Source organism: Oncorhynchus gorbuscha, unplaced genomic scaffold (assembly GCF_021184085.1).
Source record: "Oncorhynchus gorbuscha isolate QuinsamMale2020 ecotype Even-year unplaced genomic scaffold, OgorEven_v1.0 Un_scaffold_3708, whole genome shotgun sequence".
NCBI lineage: Eukaryota > Metazoa > Chordata > Actinopteri > Salmoniformes > Salmonidae > Oncorhynchus > Oncorhynchus gorbuscha.
In genome coordinates, this window is record NW_025745223.1 from 1 (window position 1) to 27,500 (window position 27,500).

General features: G+C 43.7%; 1 long non-coding RNA gene across 1 annotated transcript; it reads right to left on the bottom strand.

Annotated features, from left to right (window-relative positions):
- Positions 1 to 15,381: 15,381 nt before the first annotated feature.
- LOC124018022 lies at positions 15,382 to 19,159 on the bottom strand. Its single transcript, XR_006835551.1, has 3 exons — positions 18,937 to 19,159; positions 17,215 to 17,656; positions 15,382 to 15,561 (listed from the first exon to the last, which is right to left on the bottom strand). It is a non-coding gene; the product is annotated as an uncharacterized LOC124018022 (long non-coding RNA).
- Between the last annotated feature and the right edge of the window lie 8,341 nt (positions 19,160 to 27,500).

Below are 27,500 nucleotides of genomic sequence, written 5' to 3' on the forward strand. Positions count from 1 at the left end.
ACGTGCAAGGCTTTGTGCTGTTTGCTGTTTTAGCTTCTCCTAAACTACGAGGTGTGTTCAGCTTACACACTTTCTCCCTAGGCCCTACAGAAAGCCCAGAAGACCAAAACAGATCAGTACCATATTTCTGTAGCACAACTGCTGTTTATGAGCTCACCAGATCATTACACACACACACCGTGAGCCGTGACAAGTCATGATAACGTGATTATACATGGTTTGCTGTCAGACTAAAAGGAACTCCAGTTGGACTGTGGGGTGAGATTTCAAGGAAAACTCCACCCAAAAATGATATTTTGATATTTGTTCCATTAGTCCATTGGTGATATAGTCCCCAAAATATTTTTCGGGTCAGCAATCAAGTTTGCAAGATACAGAGCTTTCAAAATACAGAAATACAGCCGGTATGATAAAGGAATTTTCGACCAGTCGTTCCACTAGTCATAAATCAATCGTTGGATAAACTTGAACTTCAACTTGATCTAATTGCTTAATGTGTAGAGCTCTTTTTGGAGACACGCTCAAAGGCTAGCTAAATGCTAACAAACAGAAAACCTGTATTCCATTTCACCCTGGAATCTATTTCCTTTCACTGTCTATTCATGGGGTTAAACATTTAATGGAAGCAATAATTGTGGTAGTGATGCGAGAAAGTGTTAAAGTGCTGGTATTTTGCACTCATTACGATCCCTTCATTTTCCATAAAACATCTTGTTATCATGAATAAAACAGGGATGGATAACCACAATTAATTAGAGAATCGCCCTGGGCAGAATGGAAATATGCATTTAGCACTTTTCCCTTTCCAAGTCAGCTCCTGAAATGAAATACCATGCATATTTGTAGAAGAACATGTTTATGAATATTCAGGTAGTGACATTGCTGTTACTGAATATCCAAGCAGATTGTTTTCTAGGAAATGCATTAGAACATTAACTCGGGGTCGGGTGACGGTGAATAACCAACTACATTACTCAACAATCCCCACATACTGAAGTCTTGCCTCATGTCTTGCAACATGGCCTACAGTGCCTTGCAAAAGTTTTCACCCCCTTGGCGTTTTTTCTATTTTGTTGCATTACAACCTGTGATTGAAATAGATAAATTGGTGAAGTGAAATGAAAAATATTACTTACTTACAAAAAAAATCTTTAATTTAAAAACTGACAAGTCACCCCCTTTGCTATGAAGCCCCTAAATAAGATATGGTGCAACCAATTACCTCCAGAAGTCATATAATTAGTTAAATAAAGTCCACCTGTGTGCAATCTAAGTGTCACATGATCTCTCACATGATCTCAGTATATATACACCTGGTATATATATACACTATATATAAAGGCCCCAGAATCTGCAACACCACTAAGCAAGGGGCACCACCAAGCAAGCAGCACTATGAAGACCAAGGAACTCTCCAAACAGGTCAGGGACAAAGTTGTGGAGAAGTACAGATCAGGGTTGAGTTATAAAAAAATATCAGAATCTTTGAACATCCCACGGAGCACCATTAAATCCATGAATAAAAAATGGAAAGAATATGGCACCACAACAAACCTGCCAAGAGAGGGCCGCCCACCAAAACTCACAGACCAGGCAAGGGGGCATTAAATCAGAGAGGCAACAAAGAGACCAAAGATAACCCTGAAGGAGCTGCAAAGCTCCACAGCGGAGATTGGAGTATCTGGCCATAGGACCACTTTAAGCCGTACACTCCACAGAGCTGGGCTTTACGAAAGAGAGGCCAGAAAAAAATAAGCAAACATGTTTGGTGTTCGCCAAGAGGCACGTGGGAGACTCCCCAAACATATGGAAGAAGATACTCTGGTCAGATGAGACTAAAATGGACCTTTTTGGCCATCAAGGAAAATGCTATGTCTGGCGCAAACCCAACACCATTCCCACAGTGAAGCATGGTGGTGGCAGCATCATGCTGTTTTTCATCAGCAGGGACTGGGAAAGTGGTCAGAATTGAAGAAATGATGGGGATAAATACAGGGAAATCTGTTTCATTCTTCTAGAGATTTTATTTAATATTTATTTACCTGGTAAGTTGACTGAGAACACATTCTCATTTGCAGCAACAACCTGGGAAATAGTTACAGGGGAGTGGAGGGGGATGAATGAGCCAATTGTAAACTGGGGATTATTAGTTGACTGTGATGGTTTGAGGGCCAGATTGGGAATTTAGCCAGGACACCAGGGTTAACACCCCTACTCTTACAATAGGTGCCATGGGATCTTTAATGACCTCAGAGAGTCAGGACATCCCATCCGAAAGACAGCACCCTACACAGGGCAGTGTCCCGAATCACTGCCCTGGGTCATTGGGATATTTTTTAGACCAGAGGAAAGTGTGCCTCCTACTGGGACTCCAACACCACTTCCAGCATCATCTGGTCTCCCATCCAGGAACTGACCAGGACCAACCCTGCTTAGCTTCAGAAGCAAGCCAGCAGTGGTATGCAGGGTGGTATGCTGCTGGCATAAATTTGAGAATGGGACGGAGGTTCACCTTCCAGCAGGACAATGACCCTAAGTATAATGCTAAAGAAAAAATCAAGTGGTTTAAGGAGAAACATTTAAATGTCTTGGAATGGCCTAGTCAAAGCCCAGACATCGAATGTCTTATGACTTAAAGATTGCTGTACACCTGTGGAACTCATCCAACTTGAAGGAGCTGGATCAGGTTTGCCTTGAAGAATGGGCAAAAATCCCAGTGGCTAGATGTGCCAAACTTATAGAAACATACCCCAAGCGACTTGCAGCTGTAATTGCTGCAAAAGGTGGCTCTACAAAGTATTGACTTTGGGGGGTGAATAGTTATGCGTGATTGAGTTTTCCGTTTTTGTGTCTTATTTCTTGTTTGTTTCACAAGAAAAAATATTTCGCATCTTCAAAGTGTTGTTGTGTAAATCAAATGTTACAACCCCCCCCCTCCAAAATACATTTTAATTCCCGGTTGTAAGGCAACAAAATAGGAAAAATGCCAAGGGGGGTGAATACTTTTGCAAGCCACTGTATACTGTACTGTACAAACAAAACCTTGGATAAATTCCACAACAGAGTAACTAGCAACCTTGTAAAAACAGAGAGAGAGAGAGAGAGCAGATTGGAAATTGGACAAGAAAAGAAAGAAGGAAGAGTGGATAAAAAAAGACGATAAGGTAGAAACAGACAGTAGCAGAGTAGCAGGTCCTCGTATTGTCTGTGTCAGTGAGCCATTTCTGGGGCTATTACTGAGAGGACAGCTCCCATTTGTCCCACCTTGATATCTGAGAGGGCTGTGATAACAGAGAAAGGAGAGGAGGAGAGGAGAGGAGAGGAGAGGAGAGGAGAGGAGAGGAGAGGAGAGGAGAGGAGAGGAGAGGAGAGGAGAAGAGTAGAGGGGGCTATACTGCAGCACGGTTTAGATCAGGGCTGGATCTAGCCTTTTGGGGGCCCTAAATAGGATTTGGTTGGGGGCTACCCTGCCAAAACATTTTAGTGGTCCCCCTCTTGACGGCGGATGTGAGTATTAAGGTTAATTTCTTTTCATTCTAAAACATTTTCCACGGAGCGTAGAGAAAATGTTGCAGTTTTGAAGCACGTTTTCTGCAATTCTACACATTTTGCCATTAGACTGCGAGAAAATGTAACAATTTTACGTACAAAATTCATGCAATTCTACTAATTTTACCATGGGGCACAGATATTTTTTTTCTTCCGTTTTACAGCTAATTTCCTGCACTTTTATTACACATTTTGCCATGACTTATGCCATCTTAATTTGATATCTGAGTGAGAATGACTAACAGAATCAATGTGGGCCCCCTGGAGGCCAGGGACCTGGGCCCATGCCCTGAGTGCTCGGTCAGTTTTCAGCCATGATTACTAAGTTTAGATAGCTGGCTAGACTAACTACCAATCCAAAAATTGTTAACTGACATGGCTAATTGATTGACTGTCAGTGACTGACATTACAAGAGAAAAACTGTTGAATGATGCACAATCAAATGTCAAAATTGCACCTGTTGTATTCTACATTTCTGACTCTCGGTTGTAAAATTCAGACCCCGACAGTTCCTAGGGCCATTGTTACAACAATGACAAGTCAAGGGTGATAAAAGGGTAATAAAAACCCCTCCTTTCCTAGTCTCCCTGGCCCTATACCACTAAAGCTAGAATGCTGGCATGAAGCATGAATGGGGGCCGGCCATCGAATTTTAATGTTAATACTTTCATAGGATCTTAATAGGGCTGCCTGCCATAACATGTGACCCTGCGGTCAGTGAGCCTTCCCTGCCTTGCATATGTCTCCTGTAATGATGCCTGACCCCATGTCCTCTTAGTGTAACTGACAGAGCACATATACAGGGTCATCCTGGGGTCACTCTGACACTGTACAGGAAGAGTATGAGAAGAGGAAGTGCCTTTGCCGTGAAGGAATACCGTACCATACAAATAATAATAATCCCTCTAATCCATTTCATTATGATGATGATATGACGAATGCTATGAAAATGAGAGGCAAGGAGGAAGGCGGAAGGAGGAAGAGGGTCAACAAGTATTTCACTGTAAACAATGGACTCATGACCCACTGAACTTTGTGTGGGACTGAAGAGAAGATACGGTATGACTTCTGATTTACGAGACAGCCAGCACGGCGAGCAAGACATATGCAAAAAAGAAGAACAGACAACAGACACGCACATTCAAAAACAAGATCATTTTCAAACTATATAGCCCATTTGCTGACTACTGCGAGATGCATGCTCCCTCCCTCCCTCGTGAGTAACGAGCTGTGTGTATATTCTGCACAGTGGATTCTAAGAGTGGGGGGATGGGAGGGGGAGGAACGGGGTCAAACAGAGGTAAAGATATTGGGTGGCATTTCTAGGCTTTTTTCCCCCTCCACAATGAGGAGAGAGAAAGGATGGAGGAGAAAGGGTGAGAGGAAAGGGAGAGAGAATGGGGGGCAGAGAGAGAGAGAAAGAGAGATAGAGAGAGAGAAGTAGTACGAGAGAGAGAGAAGAGAGAGAGAGAGAGAGAGAGAGAGAGAGAGAGAGAGAAAGAGAGATAGAGAGAGAAGTAGTACGAGAGAGAGGAGAGAGAGAGAGAGAGAGAGAGAGAGAGAGAGAGAGAGAGAGAGAGAGAGAGAGAGAGAGAGAGAGAAGAGAGAGAGAGAGAGAGAGAGAGAGAGAGAGAGAGGGGTAGTGGTAGTATTAGGCTAATGGGTGACAACATGACAAACGCTGGTGGTCTGGGTGCACAGGGTCAGTGTCAGTAGCAGAACAGGATAGACCAAGACAGGCCCATCTCCTCTCTCGCTCAGCCGTCCCCTGATGCTTTTATCTGGCTCCACACTGGCTAGGGAGCTGGCGGGCAATAGTAATAACTGTTCTGGGACTTGTTCAATTAAAAAGGCCCATTCACCTCTCTATTCCTCCCCATCCACCCTCCCAGAAGACTACAGCATAGAAACAGCAAGGGTTTATGGGAGGCTGGGCCCTGCGAGCCTTGGACCAGGTCAGAGAGACATACAGCCGGCTGGGAGTCTGTAGGGGCTGGGATAGAAGTCTGGGATAGCCCCGTTATTGGCTGGAGAGAGGAGCAGGGAGGACAGAAGGAAAAGGGATTTTGTGCAGGGCGCCCTTGCTACTCTATCACACACATTAAGACAGAAGTGGCAGGTAGCCTAGCGCTTAAGAGTGTTGGGCCAGTAACCGAAAGGTCGCTGGTTTGAATCCCTGAGCCGGAGAATCAACAGTTAACCAACAACCGCTCCCCGGGTGCCGATGACAAGGATGTTGATTAAGGCGGCCCGCCGCGACATCTCTGGTTCAGAGGGTTTGGGTTAAGGCACAATTCAGTTGAATTCTTTTGGTTATGCAACTGACGAGGTCTTCTCTTCATTTCTGCTCCTGACAGGAAGCGGAAGAGGATGACGATAAGAAAACAACGGGAGTCATTTGGAATGTGTGTGCCACATGTATTTTGGCGTGACCAGTTATTTGACTGATTGCCAGATAGCCAGGGACGCTCACATCCTCTTCTCACGGCTGCCTCATCCCATCCTCATTTCCAATCAAAATTCCCCTTTGTTCACACTTTAATATACTTGATTTGTCTAACGATGATGTTGTTCGGAAGCCAAATAGGCCATGCTGAGAAGGCTGTGAGGGGGAGGTAACAAGCAGTGCATCTCTTCCACAACAACAAAAACAACATGTGTGGGCTGAGGGCTGTGGGCCGGACAGAGGGTAGGGTGTATGGAGGGGTTGGCATTGCCCAGTCTTTACCCACTGCCCATGCTGATTAAAGTGCTGATCTGATGGGCTAGCCTAGCTGGTCCTGCCAAGTTTTTGGAAGGCGAATTTTCTGACCTCTCCTTACTGGGCCTTACATGCACACCCTGGTCTGGCTGGAGCCCATTCGCCTAGTAACTAGCTGCCTCTGATCATGCTTGCGTCCTAAACTGCACCCTAGTCCCTATATAGTGCATTACTTTTGACCAGAGGCTCTAGGTCAAAGTAATGCACTATAGGGAAATGGGTGCCGCTATATGCAGCTCATGTCCCCCTCTAGCCTCTGAAGGGCCCAAGGATGGCGAGGAGAGGAGGTGAGAGGCCCTTTCTATGACCCCTCTTAGGGGTGGCGCGGTTCAGGGGTAGGGGGTGGCACCAGGGTAGGGTATTGTAACAGGGAGGCCACTAGCACCCCACTGTGAAACAATTCAATCTTAAAAGGGTACTATATAGTGGTGCAGAAGGACGAAATATACCATCCATGTGCCTATTGAGGCTATTTTAGGTAATGTAATTATGATGTGAGGAAAAGGCGGTAGCTTTGTTGATTTACAGAGAAGAGATCAAGTGGGAAAGCTAACAAAGTGAGGGTTTGTGGAGTAGCTTTAACTCAATCAGAGATTAACGGGGTCCAGAGACATCCATCACTGCCTGATGTCCTGCTGCCGCTGCCTCCTGCCTGCAGACGGCCCACACACAGACATAGACGCAGGCGTGCACAAACACACACACCCCTGTCAACCTCCAGAGAGCTGTGGAGTGAGGGCCCCGGGAAACACCACACCAGCTATCGACGAACAGGTTGGCAAACCACTCCACGGTGTGCATAATCACAGAGATCGGACGGAAAACTATGGACCGAGGACGTTTGGAATCCAGCCAGCCTGAAATAGAAGGATAAGAAGGACTTTCCTACCGACTGCAAAACAAACCCACTTGGCCTTCAAAGCCTCTCCTACTAAGCAAGGTGGCTTTAGGACAACAAACAGGCCTGGGAGGACCTGGGAAACAAGGGCACATCAATCAAACCCCGAGGGCCGTTCAGGGCTACGGCACTAAACCAAACAGGGCTAACATGCCCAGACAAGGTGTATTAACACCACTGACTACAGCCTCAGTCGGCCACGTCAACAGGCCTCCACAACCTCCAATAGGCCTCATCAATTAAAACAAGATTCCATGGACTCTTTCCGATAGAGACTGGGAGGGTGGAGGGTGGAGGAGAAGAGAAGCATTGTGAAGTACTGCTTACCCCCCCTCTTCTTCCTACAGCCATCTCATAATTACCCCTTGTTTATTTTCCCCTTCTGTTGTTTTGAGCGCAACCAGAAAGACTCCATGTTTAAAACAGCCTCTCTTACATGGAAAGAGAGAGAGAAGTGAGGAGGTGAGCTAAAGAAAAACCTGTTGCTTATCTAAAAAGCGAGTGAGTTGAGACTGCATGCTCATATTGCCAATGTCTTTGGAAACAGCACTCTAATTGAATTACGACCTGAGTGTTTAATGCTTTTTCGCCTTTCTCTGGAATTCAAATTTGTATGAATTTCTTACAGTCCATAGATCTGTGTCCAGATAGAGACAATGCAGTTCTCTAATCATGGGCTGAATCCCAATGGTACCCTATTCCTTGCATAGTGCACTACTTTTGACCAGAACCCATACAGACTATGCAGGGAACCGTGCACTTTGTAGGGAGTATGGTGCCATTTGGGATGCAACCATGTACTTGTCCATGAAGTTATTTTCCTGGGAGTCTGTTTTGGATAAAAAGCAAGGCATACTACAAGAATTCCCTCAGCTGTGTGGGCTGTGACATCATCCACTAAAAATCCATATAGGGATGCTTATATGGCTCTGGAGGGAAAACACTAAACAGGTCGCAACCAACCAAAACTCAGACACTAAATCATCCATTCTCAGTGAACATGGATGATTAAAATAAACCTGAAACATGATATCTTTATATCGTTGCATAGCAGAGTTATAGGTCTGCAAGTCTGCTGTTTTCTGATTTACGACTGAGTCCCCGTACTCCTCTTCTCATTCCTTTCTTCTTCTCCCTCCTGTTTCATCTTCCCCTCCTCTTCCTTCTCCTCCTCCTCTGAAGTGGAGTCCTCTCCTGCGGGGTAGAAGAGTGGCTCGCCTCCCGGTCGTGGTGTGTGTGAGCTGGGCGCGCATGAATCAAAGTAGTGACAGAGCAGCAGGGAGGACGGCAGATGTCACGGCAAGAAAGCTTTTCAATCAGGCTGCCCTTCCAACACTGGCCAAGGTGAACACTTCACTACCGGCAAACCCATCTCCTCTAGTCTAGCCCCAGCCAGGGACACACGCACGCACGCACACACTCTCTCACACACACACATACACACTCACAGACACACACACACGCACACACACGCACACGCACGCACACGCACACGCACGCACGCGCACACGCGCACACACACGCACACACACACACACACACACACACACACACACACACACACACACACACACACACACACACACACACACACACACACACACACACACACACACACACACACACACACACACACACATTTAAATCCTGCTCATTAGCCATAGGACTTTTGCCACCATTAACCCTTTGCGTAACATAAGAGAGAGAGAGCGAGCGAGAGAAAGAGAGCGAGAGAGAGAGAGAGAGAGAGAGAGAGAGAGAGAGAGAGAGAGAGAGAGAGAGAGAGAGAGAGAGAGAGAGAGAGAGAGAGAGAGAGAGAGAGAGAGTCAAGAGGATTCCTACACCACTCTCTTTTTAAAGCCTTTTGTCCTCTATCTTATGACAGAGGTGAACCTCTCTTTTAAACATGACCCCAGAGAGATAGTTTAGACAGGGCTTTCATCTGCTGGGAAATGCTAATTACACTAGTTTTAATGGGTCACCGGACTGGCCAGAAGTCTGTTTGTATGCTGTGAATGTACCAGAAAAACAGGGCTTTCTGAAAAACCTGTGTCCTCTTTTCTGTTATGGCAAGTTGCGAATTTGTGATAATTCAGAGCAACAACTCACCTTGAAGCAAATTGCTATCAGTGGTGCTGCTGTAATGTAATTTGAGATACAATGTACTTCCTACTGTACAACTCTGGAGGCGGACCAGGTGCATCATTTCAGACGATATTGTCCTCGTCTGTAGTTAAAATACACAGTGCTGCTGCTCTCTGCATTTTGCCTCGTTGAGCAGATCTGCCTCTGTTGCCTCAACTCTGCTTTGATGTTGTACAGCGGAACTGCTTCACTGACACAGACTCACACAAAAGAGACCCATAAACAGCTAGAAATCCTGTCTGTTAGTCAGGCTATAAGTATCTCCAACAATTCATGTCAGCCCAAATCTCTTCCCCTGGCCCTAAGAGGTCACAGCCTGCCTGCCTGTTTTAGAAGACCTGAACGTGCCCGACAGAGAATTAAGAAAGCCTCGTTACATTCCCGCCTTATTTATTTTCCTCCATGACAACGGAGGCTGATGGACGATCACGCAGCCCACTCACCACCTCCATATTTGCTTGTGCAGCGGACGAGCGTGAGACAGGGTTCTGCGTCCCAACTGGCACCCTATTCCTTTTATAGTGCCCTATTGGGCTTATAGGTCTCTGGTCAAACTAAGTGCACTATATAGGGAATAGGGTGGCATATGGGACGCATCCAGGGAGTGAGAGGGGAAGTGAGTGGGAGAGTCAGCGCACTTTATTCAGGGGATTTCTGGGGAGAGTTATGGGGCACTTCCACACAGAGATGGAGCCCCTCCACTGAGGAGAGAAGACCCACTGATATCCCAACCCCAGCAGGGAGCTTCAGGCCCAGGCAGGCTTGTGTGGCAGTACCAGGGAAGCAGTCGCAGCACTGAGTCCCATGCACAAACCCCCTCCTTCTTCACAGTACCCCTCGTATACTCTGAGAGGAACAGGTGGTCTTCATTGTTAAACATGAAGTGTTGTGTTACGAACCTATGAGTCAGTCAGGGTCTTAGGATTCGTGCAGAACAAAAAGACCTACATAAAACAGAACTCTCCAGAACCAGTAGGGGGCTGAGTACACTTTCCCCTGCTTTTCCCTGATGTAACTCATGTCTGTAGTCTCGTTCTGTGTCCCAAATGGCACACTTTTCCCTACATAGTGCACTACTTTTGACCAGATCCCTATGGGGCACTATACAGGGAATAGGATGCCATTTGGGTTGCAAGCCTTTAGTCCAGCAGGGCTAGCCAGGAGGAATGCCCGGCAGGGCAGGCGGAGAGTGGAGGGCAGAGGGCAGGCAGGCAGGATGTGTATTGTCTCAGACCACAGCGAAGAGTGTTTGTCTTCCCAGCAGGGTATGTGGCTCTCTGAGGGGGCTACTCGACAGGAGAGGGGAAGGGGTCATAATTAGAGAGAAGAAAAGGCTGCTTTTTCAAGCCTTGAGTTACGGGCAGTCACAGTCAGTAGCAGGGGAGATGGAGGGGGGGCTAGGGGACGAAGTGGGGAGTTCAGCTAGTGGGGAGCTCAGTTAGTGGGGAGTTCAGTTAGTGGGGAGCTCAGTTAGTGGGGAGTTCAGTTAGTGGGGAGCTCAGCTAGTGGGGAGCTCAGTTAGTGGGGAGTTCAGTTAGTGGGGAGTTCAGTTAGTGGGGAGTTCAGTTAGTGGGGAGCTCAGTTAGTGGGGAGCTCAGTTAGTGGGGAGCTCAGTTAGTGGGGAGTTCAGTTAGTGGGGAGTTCAGTTAGTGGGAAGTTCAGTTAGTGGGGAGTTCAGTTAGTGGGGAGCTCAGTTAGTGGGGAGTTCAGTTAGTGGGGAGTTCAGTTAGTGGGGAGTTCAGTTAGTGGGGAGCTCAGTTAGTGGGGAGTTCAGTTAGTGGGGAGTTCAGTTAGTGGGGAGTTCAGTTAGTGGGGAGTTCAGTTAGTGGGGAGCTCAGTTAGTGGGGAGTTCAGTTAGTGGGGAGCTCAGTTAGTGGCCCACAAAGGGCCTTCTTTAGAAGGCATTCTCTGAATATTTCCCCCCACCCTCCATGTCTCCTCGCCATCTCAGGACTGCATGGGCTGTCACACAGGAATTCACTGTTCTCTGAGGTCCAGCAAACACAGGACAGGCGGAAAGAAGAGGGAGGAAGGAATAAGGAGACTCACTCGCATATAGAAGGAATCATCCTCTCTCTTTTCATCTCTCCATTTTAACCTATCTTTTCTCAAAAACATAGAGGACAGAGAGGCATTTTCATATCGAAAGCAACCTCTCCTTTTCTTACCCCACCGCTCAACTTTAACCCCTCTTTCCGTCAAAAGGCAGCTCTACTCTTCAGCAGTCTTCACCATAGCTATGAGGGGATCTCACATTATGTAGGCATAGAAAGAATTGGTCCGATATTTTGTTTGGTCAGAGGATCCAAGCACATCAATGATTCATTGTGCTGTCAAAAGCATATCATATTGGTGGAATGTTGACTCCAACCAAAGCAGCTTTCGTAGAAAGCAACAGCATCACACTGTAAGGCTTTCTAAGTCTGAAGTTAACTTCAGAGCAAATTGAGTCCAAATATTTGTCTTGACGGACCAGGCTTTTACCTCAAACTTCATTTGGTTTGTGAGAGCTACACCGGTGGCGTAACCCAAAAACACAGCATGAGAGTCTATACAACACTGCATGGAAAGGTAAACATTTCCCACATTCACTGTTCAATGGCCACTTAGTCCTTATCTACTGGTGAACGCTTTTCCTCCAACTCTCCTCTCTCTCAGGATACGAGTTGTAGACTGAGTCTGAGTCCCAAATGGAACCCTATTCCCTATATAGCGGAGAACACAGGGCCCATCGGGCTCAGGTCAAAAGTAGTTCACTATGAAGGGAATAGGGCACCATTTGGAATGCAGACCTAACCTTTCAAACAAACCCGTCAGCCAGTCACACGTGTAACAACAGAGGTAGACTCAGCCTTTTGTTTGGTTTCTATTTGGTTGGCTGATAACGGCAATGTAGGAGCACATGTGGAGCATGTGTGTTCCATTTGGACCAATAATTAAATTGCAGGGGAGCGCACTGAGGCTTGCATTGTAGCTGCCTGCTTACCCCTTACGCACTGGTCCATCAGATAAGCAAGGCAAGGCTTCCATTCTGGGACTTCAGTTTCCATTATGCAAGGGTTGTTTTGTCTGAGTTGAGCTGCGACTGGATGGCCCATGGAAGTCTGATTACTGCTGCTGTACAAATCACACCAACCCAACCGCTATCTAGCAACACAAAGACACCAAGGCCATGAAGCACATACAGTATCTCTCCCTCCTATGCCCTAATGGACTTATCTACATTATGACATGTCCCTCTAGCTATTAAGATGAGTGGCCTTCCCTTTACTAAGCACCATTAGGCTACATGAGTTGAGACCTAGGGCCATGAAAAATGAGAGAGCCTAATTGAATGGCTGCATCTTAAACGCCAGCCTATTCCCTGTATAGTGCAGTACTTCTGACCAGGGCTCTGGTCAAAACTAGTGCACTATGTAGGCGATAGGGTGATATTTGGGACTCGTCCAATGTCACTGGCCATCTTCCCGATCCAGTCTAAAGTGAACACGTAAGAGGAAACTAGTGGAACTACAGTCCCATGAAACCCGCTGGATTAGAACGTGGACTACGAAACGCTACCAGACCAAACAGGGTAGAGGAGAAGTGGTTCAAGTAGAAGAGCCTTGAGGTCAAGCTGACCCTGTTTCTCCACTGTATATTACTGCGTCCCAAATTGCACCCTATTCCCTAGAGTGCACCGCTCTTGGCCAGAGCCTTATGGGAAACCCTATGGGCTCTGTCCAAAAGTACTGCACTAAATAGGGAATAAGGTGCCATTTGGGACGCACAAACTGCATGAACCACATGAATCACTAGTGACTTGATTAAGTTTCAAAGATGTCTCTGCAGGTTAGTTGTTGTTAGTGTGCTTCCCTCTAGCGCTGTGGTTTATAACCCGTGACCACTCCACGGGCAGCATTACACAGTAAAAACACTGTAAACCCTGGCTCTGCTCCAAACATAATAAGGACGTTTGGCAAAGGTTGGAACAAGGAAAATAACATGCTTTTTTGTACGCAACTAACAAATGTACGGAGGGACAAGCAATTAACTGCATGGCAGGTCAGCCCCAACGTGGAAAACACAACCCTTCAATGGATGTGGACTGAAACGTTAGAAATCATTTGTACACAACACGGAAATGCTCAAACTTGAAGTTCACCGAGGACATTTCTTTTCAACTGAAAAAAGGGAAGCCATATTGCATTTTGTGCCTTGAGGCTGAATTCCTTGTTTTGTGTGTGTGTGTGTGTGTTTAAACACAGGAAACTCATTCCTGGTTAATTCCATTAACAAAAGTATTGTTTCCTCTTTCTATATGTCCACACACACACGCACACACACACACGCAGTAACCTTGTGCCTGGCGACATTTTAACAGTCCCTGAGTGATTAAATCTGAGCTAGGAAAAGTCAGGACCACCAGGATCCTCCTCTGGAAGACGGCAGTGGTCAACCAGGCAGTAAATCACAGAATGGCCCTTTATAGAAGCGGTAAATCACAGAATGGCCCTTTATAGAAGCAGTAAATCACAGAATGGCCCCTTATAGAAGCAGTAAATCACAGAATGGCCCCTTATGGAAGCAGTAAATCACAGAATGGCCCCTTATAGAAGCAGTAAATCACAGAATGGCCCCTTATGGAAGCAGCAAATCACAGAATGGCCCTTTATAGAAGCAGTAAATCACAGAATGGCCCTTTATAGAAGCAGTAAATCACAGAATGGCCCTTTATAGAAGCAGTAAATCACAGAATGGCCCCTTATAGAAGCAGTAAATCACAGAATGGCCCTTTATAGAAGCAGTAAATCACAGAATGGCCCCTTATAGAAGCAGTAAATCACAGAATGGCCCCTTATAGAAGCAGTAAATCACAGAATGGCCCTTTATAGAAGCAGTAAATCACAGAATGGCCCTTTATAGAAGCAGTAAATCACAGAATGGCCCTTTATAGAAGCAGTAAATCACAGAATGGCCCCTTATAGAAGCAGTAAATCACAGAATGGCCCCTTATAGAAGCAGTAAATCACAGAATGGCCCCTTATAGAAGCAGTAAATCACAGAATGGCCCTTTATAGAAGCAGTAAATCACAGAATGGCCCCTTATAGAAGCAGTAAAGCGGCATAACCCACAGTGTCTTTTTTTTCCACCAAACTTTTCACCTAAATCCAATGACATGGTTCATATAATTGTTGAGTTCACTTTGAATCCACATTAGCTGACAACTAAATCAAGTGTAGACCAAAACTAGTTGTTAAACTGATGTCTCTGCCCAGTGGGCAGAGATCCTATTAAAACACTGCAATCTACGGGCCTATGTGGTATTCAGCGAAAACACAAACGGCATAGCAGTGAGAGAGAAAGAGAGAGAGAGCTTGGATGTAGTGCGGAGTGGGGATACAGTAACAGTATCCATCCCTGTTCACTCTGTGTTCTCTAGCTGCCCCTCCAGCGTAAACAAAGGCACAGAGGGAACACACACAGGGAACCGGGAACAGGGCAGGGTTTGGGGCGCAGGCAGAGACAGAGGGATAGGCAGCCAGCCAGCCCAGGCTGAGACATTGCTTCACCTCAGGGCACCACTGACACAGGGAGGCAGCAGGCTCATCACATTACTGTGGAGCTCCGGTTTCATAGCCTGGCTGCCTGGCTTAGACCTCCCCGACAACAGGTTAACCGTTTGACCTAGAGTGGCATAACACCTTAAAGCTTAAAAGTCAAACATGGAACTGTAACTGACCCAGCAGGATGGGTCAGTTCCCCTTCTAATGGACTATGATGAGAAGAGGAAGAGAAATGTATAATGTATCGAAGTTGAGACTAAATGGGCTTACTTCCTCAATGGAAAGACCCATGAGAATCTGAAAAATATTAAGTCCTTTGAGTAAAATCTTTCTCAGACAATGACAAGAAAATAAACTCTGATGCAAGTACTCCTGCCTCACACATGCAAGCAGCGCTGCGCTCGCAATAATTCCATCGCCACTAGATGGCGGGCTTTCATGTACAATATGCATGAACGGTGTAGTGGGCAGCCAAGTCAACTTACTTGCACTCTCTGTCCTCGAGATCAAAATGCGGGTTAAAGTTGATTAGAATTCTTTGGTGAGGTCCAGGCGCTGTTATCACCCAAACGCATTTCTGAGATGGCAAATATGATGTCGGATACCCAGGCGAGGTGAGGTAATTCGCATTGGTTATTCTGATGTTGTCCCCACACTTGTCTGCAAGAAAGAAAGGGGAGAAAAGACAACAGCCCAAAGTGACACAGACGCAGGGATTCAAATGAATCAATAATTTGGGCTAGAATTGAATGTAGAAAAAGTGTGTTTTTTAATCAGAATATTGTCCCGATGAAGATAGGGATTGTTTTCAAAATCAAACTGGAATCGAACATGATTGTTTGAATAATTTTTTGAAATATATATTTAGGCTGATAAATTACAAGCTAACTCCATATAAACATATACCCACACTGTCTAAATATGTCTAAACTAGATACCAAACAAATGTAATATGCGTTTTGGCTATTTTGGTTAGGTCTACATTCGTGAAGACACACCGTAAAGTCAATCATTTCTGACAGTCAATGCGCTAAAGATGATGAATTTCTCCCACATTTTCATAAATGTGTTATATTTACTTTTTATTGTATTAATTTGCTCAAATAACACAGTATGGTACACATTTTATTTGACAGGCATATATAAGGATGGTATACAACACAATTGTTCACAAACATTAGGAAAAGTTTCGCCTATAGTCTACTACTACTATTGTAGTGGTTTATGTTGAGCCAACACGGTTGATGTTAATCGCTTGTCAATTAAAGTAAAAAATGTTTCTTTATAAATAGGCTAGTAAAAAATTCTGTGAAATGTCACAAACAGCTATTATCTAGAACAACTCCTATTGACCAAGGACCATTAGCCCCGGCAGGGAGTAATGGATTCATGTAGTAGACCGAGAGTGGACGGGGAGCTGCTGCTACACTGTGGCTGTGCCGGGGTATGGCTAAGTCTCCATGGGAATGGCACATATGGTGCCATGCGACTTGTAGACAATGTGTCATATGGCAATAACGCCAAACAATAAAAAAATGATAGACTCTAGTTTTTTCACAGATTATCTCTGAGAAGCATAATTTATTTGTTTTTGGGGTAGCCTATGTAGACTATAACATAAAACAAAAAATATCTATGCCATCTATTTTTCGTTTGCTGAGTAATCTATATTAACGAATGATGCTCGTAATGTTTGTTAGATTCACGCAGATCCTTATAAAACTTGTTTCCCTTTTCACACAGACCATTTTTTTTACAAGCGCCGGAGAATAACGAGCCCTTCCTCGTGTCTAGAGACACGCCACTTCAAGTAGTCCAAATTAGCCTCTCACTTTATCTTCATTTATGTGTGCGCAGTCATGCTTTTGTATTATAGCTACCATCTGCCATGTAAAGTACTTGAAAATGTGTTTTGAATAGGATACAATGTAATATTCAACAGAATTTGAAACGTGGCGGCTCATTCTTTCTTATGTCTCTATATTCATTCTATCGTAAAGAAGTTTGCTCGTAGTGGAAACGAAGCAATAAAGAGCCGCCTACAAGTATTTGCTACAGCAAAGAAAGAGGGTTAGTGCCCTAGCACTAGTCTACTGTGCCCAAACGTTTTTATAACATCTGAAAAATAGAACGAGCCCCACTACAGTAATGTATCTGTGACAATGGCAGCACTAACCCGCAGGGAAGACAGGCAGGTGAACGCGTAACGAGTCAGAAAAACATCAGCGAAGGGTTGGAGACGGTTCATCCTTAAAAACATCAGGATAAATAGGCTAGCCCAGCACAGCCGGGGGAATATCAGTTGTCACTTACCATTTTTGAAAGCCTTAGCGACGAAGAAGATTCCCATTAAGAGGAACAGCACTAATCCACAATGCATCCTTGTTTTGTTAGAAACAAAATAAAATGAGGAAAAACGAAAAACGAAATAAAACTCCTCCCAATGTTTTTCAGGTCCTGTTATTCTTCCTTATTTTCAAGCTTGAGCCGAAAGAAAACAAATAAAGCAGAAGTGTCTTGACTAAAGCAGTTGAAATGTGTCTGGATATGTCTCAGGTCGGCTGCTGTATCCTGTCATTCAGGTCCGGTTTCCTCTCTCTTCCAGTTGGGGTCCTCTCTCAAACACTGGCGTTGCCATTTCCTCCACACAAGTAGTCGGAGCGAGTAAAAGAATAAGTACAAATCCCCGGCGCCAGCACCACTCCCGTTTCAACTCCTTGGAAACGATGACCAGGCAAGAGGTAATCCGTCGGTGCTAAATGGAAAGAAATATTGAGAGTAAGCAGCAGCGGTGGTGATATTCGTTTCAAAAGTGGGCACATTAGCAAATCAAGCTCGCGTTGTTCCCCTTCGCCCTCTGCTGATTCTCAAATCTGACAAGACACGAACTAGTAATACTAACATCTGGCGAAAGTCATTGCCATAATAGAGGCTTAAAACGATGGATACGACCTCTAAATTGCGGCCGCTTTTCTTCTTTTGAGCTGGTGTGCTGCCTGCTTCAGCCTGGTTGCTCGAGCCTAAATCTCAGAGGTCTCTGATTGGTTTGATTACAAATATGCATAGCCCAACCTATGGACGCCCCTCTCTCTTTAAAAGCTGAGGTCTGGGTTCTTTTTCCGAGACTCTCTCCGTCTCACGTGCAGACTTCCAGTCAGACCTGAAAGTGACAGCGCACACGGGCGCTAGCTCTCTTTCACTATCCCTCCTCTGTTGGAGATGGACTGTCACACTGTCACTGGCTACTGGATGTCACTAAACTACGCTAACAAACAGCTCAACCGGAGGACAATAACATAGACCACTACTGCCTCCAAAACTTGTATTTGTGTGTGCCAAACGACCTCTCTCAAAGACGCTCCGCTAATTCTGAATTCAAGGGAGCTCCCTAGGAGAGAAAAGCCTCCTTCAAATGCTATGTGGCATTCAATATCGAATTATCATTCTAAGGAAGAGATATCGATTTGCAATGTGATTTTTTTAAATTTTTATACCATATATCTATTTTTACGCATCAATGGGCTATGTAGATGTCCTAATTGTAAAAGCGGTTAACGCACGAATCGCGATAAAGCATTCATTAAAACGTCATATTGAGATTTAGGGGGAAATCAATGGCAGTGCAAAGCATCAAGCAATTTGGCTTTTTTATTTTAGACTACCTTATGGCACTGCACAACAAGAGGACTTGCATTCAATATGAAATGCGTTCGACCAGCTGCTATGCTCACCAAGTCACAGAATACAATACTCTGTGCAACTACTCTGACGTGAATCCAAGGGCGCCTAACATTCCTTACATGTGACACTGGAAATCTGAATTACAGAGTAATTCAACATTTCAAGCGATACAAAACGTGCCCGTACCCTGCGTTCTATGCTGTTCAGGGGGATAGTAGCTCACTTCAATGCGCTGTATTTTTAAAACCATGTGAATGAAAGCTAAGAGCACGTTTCGCTCAGTGTTCCTCATATAGCAACATTGTTCTGTCTCTTCTGAATTCAAGCCACTTAAAGAAAAATAACTGCATTCACCTGCGTCTTGTAGACTCACTCACAACCCCATATGTATCCAATATCGAAGCGAAGCGGTTTTCGGCAGGCTGAGAGTATGCCCTCTCTGTTTCTCTGTCAAAGTCTCCGCACCTCCTTCCAAATCCGTTAACCTCAAAAACAACCACAGGAAAGGACAGGTCTCCACCGCCGACGAGAAAGGAAGTCAATTCCCAAATATTTCCCCAGTCAATCCGTAGCCTGTAGTACGGGCAACCCTGAAGCTCAGTACCTCTCTGCTCCGCGCAAAGGCACGCACCCGCTGCCAATTCCTTCCCGGAGACTCAACTCAGTGTACACACAGCCAGCTATCCGCTGCTGTCAGTAGTATCAAGTGAGGGATACGGGATTTGCGCTTACAATGAGTAGCACGGCGCCGGTAAAAGTCAGTCCAAAATATCACCCGAGGTTAGAAAATGCCAATATCCCATAGAGCATTGATTGATTGAATGCATTGACTGCTTGACTCGAATTTAGCATGTATTATTCCTCCCTCTGTACAGGGCGTCACGCACCTCTCCTGCGTGTGTGCTCAGCTACTGTAGCGCTGTTGAGAACACAGGCTTCGTTTGGAGTCTCCGGTGTCTCGGGACCCAGCCAGCCATCACACGCCCATATACCAGGGGGCTGCCTCGACAATCGAGATGTAGATTCAACCGCCTGGCTGTCTTATCGCAGTCTACAGAATAGACTGAGTCACATTAGATATTAGGACACATCTGAACACACCCACAATATAAGCACTGATAATACAACTGCCATTCATCTTACTCATACGTTCAGGGCTATTATTGATACGTTTTGTGTAATGATCTAGTAATAAACAGCCATTGCCCCAAATTGCATTCTTACAGGCTATATGGACCTCGTATGAACAGTCTTCTCGAGTTCTCACATTTAATGTGTTTAAATGTACACTTATTATTGCCCAGCAAGTATCTGATCAATTGTACCGTCTTGGTCTGGACATATTTGGTAGCAGGTACACTCTTAGAAAAAAATGGATCCCAACAGGGTTATTGTGCTGTCCCAATAGGATAACCCTTTTTGGTTCCAGGTAGAAACCTTTTTGCTTTCAAGTACAATTTTGGGTTCCATGTAGAACTCTCTGTGGAAAGGGTTCTACGTGGAACCTATTTTTAATTTTTTTTTTTTACCTGCAACCAAAATGGATCTTCAAAGGGTTCTGATATGGGGACAGCGAATGACCCTTTGAGGTTTGATATAGCACCGTTTTTCTTAGAGTGTATAGAGAGACCTGGACTCCAGCGCGTACAGGGCGCACGCAGTCCTGTGAGTCTGGAACTTGCTATTGGCCAGAAATGACCCTGTGTCATGATTTGAATAATATGGATATTGTGAACATAAAACAAATGTGAGTTATTGATTGACATGATCATTTAAACAAGCTGAACTCCTATATGTCAACGTTACAAATACCGTAGGAGGTTGTTAGGCTATTCATTAAAATAGATTTAACTCCCATTTCCTTCATATTGACATTAATCACATCAAACGCACGAAAACGACATCCCGCCCTGATATTTAGAGGGTGGAGTACATTGACTCTGACTGCATTCTAAACACACCAGGGTGGCACCGAGGTTGGAGTGTCTGGGAGCAGGAAAGGGTGTCTTGGAGACGGCGTCCTACAGAGAGCCTCGGACGATAAAATGTAAACCCATAGGTTGAACCCAAGCAGACACATTAGAGTGAAGTCAAGAGTAAGTCGTGCATTATCCGGTGTGCAATGGTGTGACCGCAGTAACCACAGTAACGGGAGCTATCTCCGGCCTGTAGGTGGTGTCAAGAGAGACGACCTGCTGGGGAATTCCCATATGTCTAATAAGACTTCTATATTTACAAACACGTGTAGACTTATGATTAGACTCTTGGGTCTTCATTTAATTAAAATCGCAATGCAGAAATAATTATTTATATTTTTTCAGGGAAGGTTATCAAAATCGAAAAGGGTTTTTTCATTTTTATACTCTTATACTGTCAATTCATTCCATGATCAAAAACAATAGACCTTTACATCAGCTTTCTTATTATAAAACTGCAGAAGAATGAATGTAAGCATGTATAAAGGCATGTATAAAGGCTTAACAATGCTAAATACTAATAAAAGGCACAATACTGAATATATACAGTGGTGTAAAGTACTTAAGTAAAACTACTTTAAAATAATACTTAAGTAGTTTTGTTTTTTTGAATCTGTATTTTTCAATGTATATTTTTGACAACTTTTACTTTTACTTCACTACATTCCTAAAGAAAATTATGTATTTTTTTACTCTTTACCCTGACACCAAAAAAGTACTCATTAAATGTTGAATGCTTAGCAGGACAGGAAATGGTTCAATTCACGCACCAATCAAGAGAACAATCTGGTCATCCCTACTGCCTCTGATCTGGCGGACTCACTAAACACAAATGCTTCATTTGTAAATTCTGAGTATTGGAATGTGCCCCTGGCTATCCGTAAATAAATAAACAAGAAAATTGTGCTGTCTGGTTTTCTTAATATAAGGAATTTTGAAATGATTTATACTTTTGCTTTTACTTTTACTTTTGATACTTAAGTATATTTAAAACCAAGTTAGACTTTACTCAAGTAGTATTTTACTGAGTTACTTTTACTTTAGTCATTTTCTGTAAAGGTATCTTCACTTTTATTCAAGTATGACAATTGGGTACTTTTTTCCCCACCACTGTATATATAGCCTACCACTCCTCTTCAATTGCAAATATCAAATTGGAAGTGGAGCAACATAAGACAGTCATGACCCCAACTAATGGTTCACAGTCTTCTTAGTCTTCTTAGAGAGAGAGGAATGAGCTGCATTATTCCATCCACCACTGGTAATTCCCCCTCTTGCAGATAACACTATGTTAGAGAGGTACTGGGCCCCTCTATCAAAGCGCCACTAACTAGACTCGTGTGTCTTGTGGATAACAAGGCTTTGGAACAATGGGACGGGGTAATTTCACAATGGTGGCTGAGGCAGCTGCCAGATCTGAAATGAAGGGGATTGTGAGGGAACAATGAGAGAGCCATTTAAAAGATTTGCCCCTTCATATCCCACAGTAATCTTTAATACATTCCTGTGGTATAATTAGCCAAAGCACAAAAGCAGACATTTTCTTTTTTTCTCCTTGTGAGCTGGGCTGTCGGTTTAATTTCATTAGGTGAGCCTTGACTTCTGCTTGCTTCTTCTTCTTTCCCCGAAGAGAAGAGAACTGCCCAATAGACCAAAACATATGTTAATTTATTAAAAACAAACTCAGGGTAAGGTATTTATTTTCTAATCAACAGAAAAGAGACTATAGTCAGTCATTGAAGGCTAATCTGCTTGGAAAATTAAGAGTGACTAAGCAGCAGGATTAATGTAGGTTGCAGCAGGATTAATGTAGGCCGCATCCCAAATGGCTCCTATTCCTTATTTAGTGCCCTACTTTTGATCAGGGTCATGGTGTACTTTATAAGGAATGAGGTGCCATTTGGGATACAAACAGAATATGGCCACCCATTAGAGGGCCCTCCATGTCAGTTTTCCGATTACAGCTGCACAATAAAGGCAATATCTTCAGCTCTGCCCCCAAATGACTGGGTGTGTGTTGCCAGTCCTGATGTCATATCAAGCCTATGGTATGGCACACTGAGCCCTGGAATTAATCATATGAACTGTAGCTGTTACTTTTGATGATAATATAGTCAATGCCATAGAAAACCTTGATGAATATGCACAGTAATATTCATATTGGTTGTAGGCTTTTGTAAAAAAAAAAAAAAATGGTGATATTTTGGACAGGCACTATGTTGGACAGTCATCTCTGTGTTGTAGCTTTACCTCTTCTCTCTTTATTTATGAACCCTTATTCCAAAAATATGTAGATTTCACATGTGCTCTTATGTGATGTGATAACGTGTCAACATGTAAAAGCAACATCTAAAAACATGAAACTTCACAAGTGAAAACATTGGAGCACATGTAAAAACCTGATCTGATGTGAAATAAATGTGACAACATGGGGATGCAAAATTTCAACATGTGATACCGTGAAACTGCACGTGAAAACATTTGATCATTTTTCACATGTGAAAGGGCAAATTCAATTTTCACATGTGTAACTTCAAATTCCACATGTGAATCTGCAAATGACATGTGAGGTGAAAACATGTTATTCTCCTCACATGTGAAAAGGTGGTGTTAACATGTGAACTCTATGTTAAATACATGTGCATGGTTTCACATGTAAACAACTGACCTGACGCGTGTCTCTTGTTTTCAGCTCAACATGTGAAAACAATTATTTCACATGTGAAACAGCAAATTTTAAATGTGTTTTTTTTTTCTAAGAAGTAATAAAATGGTACAGGGGTTTTAAGGTAAGTGGTACACTGTTGAGCTAAAACAGTGTACAAATATTTAACCAATGTGGGGCGGCAGGTTGAGCGTAGGACCAATAACCGAAAGGTTGCTAGATCAAATCCCTTAGCTGACCAGGTAAAAATGTGTCGTTCTACCCCTGAACAAGGCAGTTAACCCACTATTCTTAGTTCGTCATGGTAAATATGAAAATGTTCTTAACTGACTTGCCTAGTTAAATAAATGTGATAGTTAGATAGTTAGATTTGCACATGTGTCACGCCCTGACCATAGAGAGCCCTATGGTGTAGTAGGTCAGGGTCTGTTCTAGTTCAATATTTCTATGTTGGTGTTTTGTATGGTTCCCAATTGGAGGCAGCTGGTAATCGTTGCCTCTAATTGGGGATCATATTTAGGTAGCCATTTTCCCACCTGTGTTTGTGGGATTTTGTTTTGTGTGCAGATTCTCTTAGTGTATTATACAACACTGAGATTTACTTTGAAGTCCAAAGTGTAGGAATACAGGTGAAATCAGTCATTGACACAGACACAGTGAGTTAGCAGGAATATCGGATTATTGTAAACCAAGGGGTTGTGAGTTTAAATCCCAGGTGACGACATGATGAATTTGAATTACTGAGTCAATTATGTACTGTTGAAAACACTGCAGCTATTTTGTGATGTTCCGGGGAGATCCTAATGACTCATATTTGTTGGCAGGGCATCATGTGAACATTTGAATACACGTGAAAGGTTATGTGAAATATCATCACGTGACGTGTTCCAAAAGCACATGGTTCCACATGATTTCACATGTGAAAGGTTATGTAATCCTGGTGTAATCATGGTTATGTAATCCTGGTGTAATCATGGTTATGTAATCCTGGTGTAATCATGGTTATGTAATCCTGGTGTAATCATGGTTATGTAATCCTGGTGTAATCATGGTGATGTAATCATGGTGATGTAATCATGGTGATGTAATCATGGTATAATCATGGTGATGTAATCATGGTGTAATCATGGTGATGTAATCATGGTGAACATTTTTTGGAGAATCTGTAACGGCACCTTTTCCATCAATAAAACACAAAATAATGGAATTTCTTGTGGGAGAATGGTGTCGCATCCCTCTAGAGTTCCAAACACTTGTAGAATCTATGGCCAAGGTGCATTGAGACACTTTATGTTAGTGTTTCCTTTATTTTGGCAGTTACCTGTACTAGCTACCAAGAAATGGCTTCTTGGTGGCTAGTAATCTGGATGGGAGATTGGGAACCTATCTGGGCTAAAGACAACTTCATAAAATTTCTAGGTGGCTCGTAGTATTACAGAGAAACATATATTTTTTTAAAGGACAAAACTGAGGGGGCACGTGTGAAGTGTTCCCAAACCACATGGTTTCACAAACTTCCACATGAAAAAGGTGCTATAATCACATGTGAAGGTCCACATGTGAATTGCTCCAAAACCACTTGTTTTCACATGATTTCACATGAAATGATTTGATTTTCCACATGTGAAATCATGTTGTTTTCCCGAAGGTAAACAGCTGTAATGGCTGATGGGATATTTCCTCAAACATCTGCCACTGTTAAATATATGTTCCTATTTCTCCAGATCACGAAGTGGGATTTGGGGTGCAGACCATGAACTTAAAAAAAACCTAGTTACCTACTAATCAGAGCATGTGTTTTTTCTCCCTCCTCTCCCCATCACACACCACAGTTAAAGACAGCTACTTTGTTCAGACAAGCTGTATCTGTGTTGTGAACGGGACACAAGCAGATTGTACAGTTTGGATTACACAGTGGTGAAGTGGTTCATGTGGTTGTTAGACTCGTTCACACTTTTGGCAGCTGTTGGTAATTATTTTCCCTAAGAACATTTCACACAGACTTGGAGGCACAAATGTACATCTAAAACTACGGTTGTGTTCTAGGCTGTGTGTGCACGTGTGTGTGTGCACGTGTGTGTGAGAGAGAGAGGTCGAGAGAGAGCATATACATATTTATGCTCATCACTCAATGCTGAACTTCTAGAACATGTTCAAACTTGAAATGTTCTGTCTCGGTCTGACAAAGCTTCCTTAGCCGGAGGAGGGAATTGTGAGTCGGCTCTTTTATAGGCAGCTCCTTTGGCTTTGGTTGCATCATGGGAAAAAGAGCGACTCTAAAAACTACCCCTGTATGCTGAGTCCCACAGGGCCTCCAGAAGATCAACGGTGGGAGTAATTGTAACAAAGACAGCGTTTCTCCTCAGAGGCTCAGCGAGTGAGTTGAAACTAAGTGTGCATGGAATTAGCAGAGGACGAAAACTCGTCTGAAGTTGAGAGACATTATGGTAATGAGAAAGAGAAACAACAGTGTGCAAGAGCTGCATGGTCATTTTCAGGAGGAATGACTCATTCAAACAAAGACAAGAGGCGGGAACTAGGTGGAGTAGGAGTAGGAGGATGAGGAGTAGGAGGAGGAGGAGTAGAAGGAGGAGGAGGAGGAAATAAGAGTAAAATATGAAAATGCCTTCATTAGACAAATAAACATTTCCAGTGACATTTAGTGAAGCGGAGAGGATGTAAGCGTAAATATGCATAACGTTGGCAGAAAAATATTGAAACGGTTCTCTGGGGAAGAAAGAGAGAACGATGGCTCCGAAAATTAATGCAGAGTCTGTCTGTGTGTGTGTGTGTGTGTGTGTGTGTGTGTGTGTGTGTGTGTGTGTGTGTGTGTGTGTGTGTGTGTGTGTGTGTGTGTGTGTGTGTGTGTGTGTGTGTGTGTGTGTGTGTGTGTGTGTATGCATGCATGCGTATGTGTGTGTGTGTGTGTGTGTGTGACAGAATCACACTGTAATTGGGTGCATGCTTTAACTTCCTTCACATTCAACTCCCTCTAGCAGCACCCCAAATTCACATCATCACAGAAAGGAATTGCCCAATGCTCGACGCCTAATCAAGAAAACCTTTTTTTGGACACACAGAAGACTCAAAGTCATCTTCATTTCTTAATTACATGTCTAAAGGCATAATGAGGCAGTGTGGTGATTTTTGTTTGTTAAGGGGGCTGATTAGATTTAACATTGTAGATAGATTAGTGGCCTCCATCATTGTAATTTTCAACTCCCCATATATATTTTCAGGTAAACATACAGTACCAGTCAAAAGTTTGACTCATTCAACGGTTTTTCTTTATTTTTTAAATGTTCTACATGGTAGAATAATAGTGAAGATATCAACGCAATGAAATAACACAAATCAAAATGTATTTTATATTTTAGATTCTTCAAAGTAGCCACCTTTCGCCTTGATGACAGCTTTGCACACTCTTGGCATTCTCTCAACCAGCTTCATGAGGTAGTCCCCTGGAATGCATTTCAATTAACACGTGTGCCTTGTTAAACGTGAATTATTGGAATTTCTTTCCTTCTTCATGCATTTGAGCCAATCAGCTGTGTTGTGACAAGATAGCATTTAACGTTAACATTTCAAATGTACATTTCTCTCCACCATCAAGAGGAGGGCCACTAAAACCAAATCTCGCTTAGGGCCCCCAAAAGGCAAGAGCCGGCCCTTCTCCTCCTCATCAAATGCATGGAGAGAAGGAGATAGAGAGAGAGACAGGGAGAAAGAAAGAGGAGGAGAACCACTGAGAACAACCTAAAAGGCAGAGAGAAAGGGACAGAGAGCGGGAAACAGAGACAGAGACAGAGAGAGAGAGAAACCCCAAACCCCAGAGGACAGTCCTGATAAAATAGGTGTAGGTGTGTAGTGAGGGAGGGGAAGAAGCTGTCAGAAAGGAGAAATGTTATATAAGTCAATTAAATATTGTGCTGCATGATGGATATTATATTGCTGCTTCAGCTCTGCTCTGCTCTGCCCTGCTCTCCTCTGTCTGGGAGGCTGATTTGATTTCCCCATGAATCCGTCTGACTTGAATTATGAGAGATCCCACCCTTTAAAATCACCTTAGAGCCTGCCCTGGAAATCCGCCATGGAAACCCACTCAGACCAGGGATCAACATACTCTCTACAGTCTCACTTCTTGAAAAGAGCTGTGGTGGTTCTAAACAGAGGAGGGGTCCCAAATGACACCCTATTAGTGCACTACTTAGGGAATAGGGTGCCATTTGGGAAACAGATCATATCTCTGGGTCACTGCAGGGCATTATACTTTAAGA